This window comes from Parambassis ranga, chromosome 17 (assembly GCF_900634625.1).
Source record: "Parambassis ranga chromosome 17, fParRan2.1, whole genome shotgun sequence".
Lineage (NCBI taxonomy): Eukaryota > Metazoa > Chordata > Actinopteri > Ambassidae > Parambassis > Parambassis ranga.
In genome coordinates, this window is record NC_041037.1 from 20614651 (window position 1) to 20623176 (window position 8526).

Sequence of the window (8526 nt, forward strand, 5' to 3'; positions counted from 1 at the left end):
TTTCATATGAAAATTGAAAAACAAACATTTGTTTTTAAATGTTGCTATGACGTTATCATGATGACGTTTTGGTATAGAGATATATAGATAGAATGTTGATTTCACCATAGAGACGTATCAACAAAGCTTCAGTCTTTTGGGACACAACTCACCAACCTGAGTACTCACCGTTGTTTCTTCTTGTAAAGAAGTTGCATTTTCCTGCAAGAGATGGATCCTTTCACCTCATCATCCTTCACTGCAGTAAGTAACAAGCTCTTCTCATCTCTAACCCTCCTAATGTCCAAACTTCTTTTAGAGAAATAAATATGAACTAGAAAAGCATTTCCTGAAGAAAATGCAAGTTTGATTGCCGCAGCTGAAGCATTGCTTTGAACGCTGATGTGAGTGATTGCTCTGAATTGCTGGAGAATCTGCAATCTGAACTTAATTTGCTGAAACACAGTTAAGAATTTAGAAAGATGAAGCTCTTATCTGGAAAAGTAGAAAATGTTTTAATATTATGAAGATATGAAAGAGAAACAGCTGAAGACAAGAACAGTATGAAGTCACTAGGTTGATTGCCATGGCAATCAAACTAATAATAATAAAGACGTAGAAGAACAAGAGTTTGATTGCCTAGCAACGGCAATCAAACTAATAAAGACGTAGAAGAACAAGAGTTTGATTGCCTGGTTTGGTTGCTGGGCAACCAAACTAATTATAGCTTAACTATCAGAGAGTGTATTTAAACTCTCTATCATAAAGATTACAGTGTTAAAATGTATTAGCGATGTTAATGCTGCAAATTTCAGTGTTCTTGTAAGCCTGTTGGTAATTTCAAACCTTGTTTTTATCTCGTATGAAGGAGGTTTATCGTGTAGCTGGAGCAGGAAGCATGCCCGTGGAAAGGACGACGGAGTTCCGAGCCGAAGAGCTCTACAAATATTACAAGGTTTATGAGACCATCGGCTCGGGTAATTTCAGGACTAAATGCAGTTTGTGTCGTTTCGTGTCATTTCTATTGTGTGTTAAAGGACGCTGTGTTTTATTTAGGAGGCTTTGCTAAAGTCAAGTTGGGTCGTCACATCTTGACAGGAGAGAAGGTTGCCATTAAAATCATTAATAAAAAAGATCTCGGGGTGAGTCTGACTGAAGTGTACAACACAAAACTTACACAAACCATGACCTCAAGCTGCAGGACCATTTGAAAATGTACAAAACAAAAAAATAAACACGGCTGTGTTTACATCACATTTAACCGATGTTGAAAGCACCTTCACTTTCTAACTCTACAGGATGACTTGCCTCGTGTGAAGCTGGAGATTGAAGCCATGAAGAACCTGAGTCATCAGCACATCTGTCGGCTGTACCAGGTCATAGAGACCTCCACCCAGATATTCATGGTGCTGGAGGTAAAGGTCGAACAGACAGAGATGATGTGTGACTCTGAATAAAACAATCTTATGTTCATATATTTGCCTTCTTTGTAGCACTGCCCAGGTGGAGATTTGTTTGACTATATCATAGCAAAGGACCGTCTGTCGGAAGAGGACACCAGGGTGTTTTTCAGACAGATTGTGTCTGCCATGGCCTACGTACACAGCCAAGGATACGCACACAGAGACCTAAAACCAGTAAAAGTCCTCATCATACAGCCAGATACCACAAAATGTTTGTCTGGGTTTGACTACACTTGATTCTAATGTTTGTGTCTCTGAATCTTAGGAAAACATATTGATTGATGAGGATCATAACTTGAAGCTCATTGACTTCGGCTTGTGTGCCAAACCTAAGGTACATCATCAGATGAAAAAGTCTGATCTTTAAGGTAAAACTGTCACATACTGGTCTACATATCACGTTTCCTCTTTCTCAGGGAGGTTTGGGTTATGAGCTGATGACATGTTGTGGGACCCCCGCATACGTTGCACCTGAGCTCATCCAGGGCAGAGCTTATATTGGTTCAGAGGTAGGACATGCATACTGTTGAATGTTAACATGTAGAAACCTTTGTGTTTACATTCAGGATCTCCACTAAAAAAGATCAATTATTACCTGCCTGCTCTGCTGCGTCTGCCTCTTCTTGGTTTCTTGATCTTATTCACTGGTGCATGACTCGGTACAACTGAGCTTGAAGCTGAAATACTGCTGTGTAATGTGTAACCTCCAGGCTGATGTATGGAGTATGGGAGTGCTGCTGTTCTCTCTGCTCTGTGGAGACCTGCCCTTTGACGATGATAACTGTGTAGTCCTCTACAGGAAGATTACAGTAAGAGCTCTGCTGTGTGTCCAGCATATTGGTTGAAGTTATGGAGGTGCTGCTAAATAATTTGTGGCCATGACCGACAGTCGTTGTTTTGTCTTACAGTCTAAGCTAGTGCCGGAATATTGTTTGTTTTTCCTGAAGTGTTTGTGACGTGGATATTTTTTTTCAGAGGGGAAAATATGACAACCCACACTGGCTCTCTCCAGGGAGCGTCCTTCTCCTCAACCAGATGATGCAGGTACATTTCAGTCAGTTTGTTTGCTGTTTTATTTGTGTTTTATCTTGACCTTATCCTTTTTTGACACAAGCAAGGTAGAATGGGGTTCTTGTCCATATTCCTACATGCATCATCTACAGATGTTGAAAGAACATAAAATATAGAAAATAGCCAACTGAAAAAAGGTCCAGTGGAAAAAAAATCTCTGTCACTCACTAATTGATTGCTATAATGGGGATATTATCATTGCCCAACTTGCCATTTATTGATGTGTCCATTTCACCTTGCAGAACACAGGAAGTGCTTGTTTACTGTAGGCAACTAACATTGGGGGAATTCAGATCTGTTAACTAAACTGTTTTTGTCAATGGAGTTTGACGGTTTGATTCAGTGTGGTGTCAGTTCCCTGTAGGAAAACCCTATCTGACATCAAGGAAAAAAGGTCCTTCTTCAAAGAAACAGAGCCATCCTCTTTTACAATGTACACTTAATATCTTTATCTGTAGTAAAGCACAGTAGTCTGTTTTGGGAATTTACAATATTAATATCTATCTCACATAAATAATCAGTTTCTGAACTGTTCTTGTATTATAGTTTTAGACACAGTGTACATGTTGAATTGCAGTGTCTGTGTGTGTCCTGTAGGTGGACCCCAAGCGTCGTGTGACTGTTAGACAGCTACTGGATCATCCCTGGGTGATGAAAGACCACAACAGCCCTGTGGAATGGTACAGCAGGCAGCTGGTAAAGACACAAGAGGATCATCTATAACAGCATGCATTAGCAAACATTTAAACCACACAATTACAAACACTTAAACAGCTTTTGCTTTCGATATGTGTTCTCTTTGGTAGCTTGTTTCTTTTGGTTTCAAATCAAAGATTCGTCGATTTCGAGGTTTTTTACTGAAACAATAACATCCTTGTATTATATACTCAACAATATTATTTGTTGGAAATTGTTGTTTTCGTGTGTTGACATAAAACTAGAAGTGTCCCTCTTGGGTCTTTAATGGATAGTCCTGGTCTTTTTTTTTGTAGCTTGGTCACATAGATGAAGACTGTATCACTGAGATGGCAGTGAACATGAAGCGATCGAGAGAGAGCACCACAGCGCTTGTGAGGGAGGTGTGTGAATTCACTACACTGTAAAATCTGTTTAAGAGATCTGTGTGCATTTTTTTGCATGGTTTCTGATGGATTTTAAAACATCTCCCCTCCCACAGTGGCGTTATGACCACACCACAGCCACCTACCTGCTGCTGCTGTCAAAGAAGCAGAGGGGAAAGCCTGTCCGCCTGTGTCCTCAACCAGCTGTCTATGATTCCTCCTGCTCTCCGCTGCACCAGGGACTACAGGTCAGACTCTGGACCACTCCAATATACTCCACATATTTAGGGCTACTGCCAGGTGGATGTTCTTCTTGTACTGATTCTCTGCACCTAAATGTTGTTGTGGACCTTTTTTCTTGTGTTCATTTTCAGACAAGAGACGCATTTCAGTTCAGCGAGGATGAAGATGCTGTAATTGTGGATTCTATGGACCTTTGCTCAGATTACATTGATGATTGCCCTTGGGTTTCAGTCTCACAGCATACACCCCAGGGGGTCAGAGGTCATCCAGATGAAAGAACAAACAAAGACATGGTATGTGAAAGTTGAAACAAAAGCAGGAAGCAGAAGGAGGAAGGGTGGTTGGGAGACCTGATTGTCAGACAGTCTCTTTGGTATTCTAACATTATGCTATGATGCTGCTAAGAAGACCCTTATTTTGTGGTATTTGATTGTTCACAAGCAAAGGCAAAAGGGGAGGGAGCTGCCATGGTAAACCTTGGCTAATGCTTCTGCAAGACAGCTTCTCTTGGTCTATAACCATTTACCTGTCTTTAAAGATGACAGTCATTCCCCATACAGTGACTAAATGTTGTAGAGAGAATGAATTTGGTGTCCAGCTGATGTGCTGTTCAGACAGACCACACATTCAGCATGATTCTGTCAAGAGTAATGTACTCATACCACTTTTCTCATGTTGGATTCCTAAAGAGGCTGGCATCTCCATCAGTGGAAAAAAGGTGTGCTTACAGCCCAACCCCAGAGAGGGGGCGGAAAACGACACCACACCGCCAGGAGAAGAAGGAGAGGGACCAAGAACGAACCAGTGAAAACAAGGAGAATACTGCTATCCAAGAAAATCAAAATGGAACCAAACCCACAGCGGTCACACCCAAAGGTAGGAATAATTTCCTGGTTACAGATAATGCAGAGCTTCAGGACTAGTACAGTTTATTTGAATACTGTAATTGTTTGTTGTTCCAAACAAGGGCTTGAAGTACCGTCCCTATTAGATTAGATTTGCAACTGCCCCTCTCCACCCCCCCCCCCTCTTTCCTTTATCTATCCCACACTCACAGTCTCATGCAGCTCTCATAATCACAAGTGCCACATCCACATGCCACACATTTGCAAGTAAATTGTCTTCTGGTAATAAACTCATTTTATTTGGCCATTTTTTTTATCCCAAAGCCACTCATATTTCTGTGATTTAGCTGTCATTATGTCAGAAAATGGACACACACTCAGATTCACTCACACTTATCACTGTCAACTCAAAGGTGAGGTTATAATCAGGAGGCTAATTCTATTCACCTATCTGTAAATGGAGGACACTAATGTGAAAAGAGAGTCATTAAAGGCTTAATTATTTGTCATATTGACGTCTCTGCTCAGATGTCCAGCCTCATTTGTTTCTTTTGGCTAAACTTGCTTCCGCTGAGCTGGTTGGTGTTAAAGCCTCGGACTCTGGCTCAGCCCTGCTTTCTTTACAGCCTCCCACTCTCTGAGCTGCAGTGCAGACAGGCTACCTGTGACATACACACACCATGGTCTGTGTGTGTCTGTCCCTAGGCATGTGCTGTGACAGGTGTAGCTGTCTCTTTCCTTTGCTCACTGTCCCACGTGGGCTGTAGTGACATGTGTTCTCTTGCCACTAAAACCTATCTCTCTGTTGTGTGTGTGTGTGTGTGTGAGAGAGAGAGAGCGAGTGTGTGAGACTCATTTTGCCTTTTGTGTTTACAACTCTAATGCCAAAAACAGCCAGTCATATGCATAACAGCTGTTCTTACAGTTTAACATTTGATTCCATCCCATGAGGTTTTGTCCTTTTAAATTACTTAAAACTGGGATGAAACATTCACTCCATAATATCTGTTTTTTTTCAACACTAAAAGTTTCCTAATGACTCAATCATTTTTGTATGTTAGTAGTTGAACCACACCAAATAATAATAATGCTGGTACTATTAATATAGAACTATTGACTCTTGTGTCAAAAAAAGAAAAACAGTGCCAGAAGGCTGAAATGATAAATTTATGAGACCAGAAAAGCAGCAGTCACAGCTTCCTTTATATTGGAAAATGGCTAACTAGATTCTTTACTTTTTGATGTGTAAATGTAGGTGGTGATAGTGCAACTAAGGAGCTGAATAAGAAGAGGGCAGCAGAGAACAAAGATGCTGCAAACCTTGAAATACTGGCCTTTAGTCCAGAGCGAAGGTGAGTGCTCTACAAGATGAGTGAAGGGACGATGTCCTTACACGTCTTTGGTCGGCCAATCAGACCGAAATGGGGGAAAAAAAAACAAGAACATGTGAGTCACAGGTGACAGAAGTTAAGCTAAACTGTTTGCTTTCCAGGCCTTGTTCTCTGGACATGGCCGTCACAGACAGTGGGAAGAAGAAGAGAGCAGGGAAAGTGTTTGGTTCCCTGCAGAGAGGCCTAGATAAGGTGATCACTATGCTCACCCCGAGTAAGAGACGAGCCCATCAGCACGGCCCCGCAAAATCAAGGTATAAGCATGGTGAAACAACAGACCTCACCATAATTTCTTCATTTTTCTTACTTCAATAAACCATGTTCATAGAAAAGCTACAATGATAAACTTTTGTTGATGAATGGCTGTCTCCTTCCAGGATCAATACAACGTGACTCTGACCAGTCAGACCAATCCAGACCAGGTGCTCAACCAGATCCTGTCCATCCTGCCGGAGAAAAACATCGATTTCCAGCAGAAGGGGTTAGAAAGACATGCTGCCTCCCTGCCTTTTTTTCATAATGCTGCTCCTCCTATCAAATTCAGTCATTTTACCATTATTTACTTCACCCATCATTCAGGTACACTCTCAAGTGTCAGACCTGCAGTGACTTTGGAAAGGTGACCATGGCGTTTGAGCTAGAGGTGTGCATGCTGCAGAGGCCAGAGGTCATCGGAGTGCGCCGCCAGAGGCTGAAGGGAGACGCCTGGGTCTACAAACACCTGGTGGAAGACATTCTCTCTGCATCCAGTATCTGAATGATGCACTTTCCTGACAGTAGCACTGCTGGTTTTAAGTCAACTTTAGCATAATTGTCAGCAACATGACGTTTCTTGTCAGAAAAGAATGACTGATGCAGGGAGCTGTCTTTTTTTTTAAAACATAGACTAGAATACTGTGGTATGTTGTGCTGATTACATTTGGTATTAAGCTGAGAGAGAGAGAGAAGAGAGAGAGAGAGGGAGAGAGAGGAGAGGAGAGGAGGGAGGGAGAGGAGGAGGAGAGAGAGGAGAGGAGAGAGAGAGAGAGAGAGGAGAGGAGAGAGAGAGGGAGAGAGGGAGAGAGAGGGGAGGAGAGGAGGGGAGAGAGGAGGAGAGGAGGGAGAGAGAGAGGAGGGAGAGAGAGAGAGGAGAGAGAGGGAGAGAGGAAGGAGAGAGAGAGAGAGAGAGAGAGGGGGAGAGAGAGGAGAGGGAGGGGGGGGGGAGGAGAGAGGAGAGGAGGGAGAGGAGGAGAAGAGAGAGAGGGGAGAGAGGGAGGGAGGGAAGGAGGGGGAGGAAGAGAGAGAGAGGAGAGAGAGGGAGAGAGGAAGAGGAGAGAGAGAGAGAGAGAGAGGGAGAGAGAGAGGAGAGAGAAGAGAGAGAGGAGAGAGAGGAGAGAGAGAGAGGAGAGGAGAGAGAGAGAGAGAGAGAGAAGGAGAGGAGAGAGGAGGGAGAGAGAGAGGAGGAGAGAGAGGAGAGAGAGAGAGAGAGAGGAGAGAGAGAGCAGAGAAAGAACGGACAGACCTCAGCTCATACAGAGGATGTTGGACAGCAGTGATTTTATGTTCTGTGTTATTTAAATGTTACTTATTAAATTAAAGGATGATATTAAATCGTTCTTGTCTCTGTGTTCTTAAACTCCTCTAACCTTGTTACATATGTGTTTTCACCTATTTATAATTGAAGTAAACTTTTGAACAACTTCTCAGTGACCACAGTAAATCATTTATTGTGTGTGTGTTGTGTTATGTACAATATTTACAAAGACACAGTTTGAACATTTCTAACTATTTACCAGTGGGCATTATGAAAATGTACAGTTTATTATTTATAAAGATCAGCAGAAAATACTATTCACAAAGAACATATATATAAATGTTTGGCTGAGCAGGAGTCCTTGGTGCTGCTGGACTGGATGATGCCACGGTGAAGACCTTGGAGTCCTCTGGCTGTGAGTGGGACATCATCTGGGGGAGGGGGGTGCCTGTCTCCTCTGTCCACCACATCGTCCATCAGGGTTTGCAGAGCTGACGATCGGCGGCTGCCATGTTACTAAAGATGTTTTTAAAAAGGGCAAAAATAAAAATAATAACTTCAACAGAGCGGCTTCCAACGCAGCTTAAAATATGAAAAGCTATAAAATATGTATCCTCACCCTCCAAAGGTGATGATGGTCAGTACACCTCCTCCAGGACAGACAGCTGGTCCTGCAGGGAGCCCCACTCTCCTCCACCCAGCAGTAATTCTCTGGTGCAGTGACAGACCTGATGCTTAATGACACATTAAAGCAGTGGTTTCAGGGTTATTTGCAGGGTTCGTACACATTTAGCTATTTATTTAAAGTATTAAAATTACAAACAGACCCTGTATCAAGTCTTACAATTGAATCAAATATAAATTACATTTAATCATATTTGTCTATCTACTGGTTATATATCTAGCGTTTGCTCAGTAACTGGTATATTAATTATGATCAATAATATGGTTAAACAGCAG

General features: G+C 42.2%; 1 pseudogene; it reads left to right on the forward strand.

Annotated features, from left to right (window-relative positions):
• Positions 1–862: 862 nt before the first annotated feature.
• LOC114450050 (maternal embryonic leucine zipper kinase-like) lies at positions 863–6910 on the forward strand (annotated as a pseudogene).
• The last annotated feature ends 1616 nt before the right edge of the window (positions 6911–8526 follow it).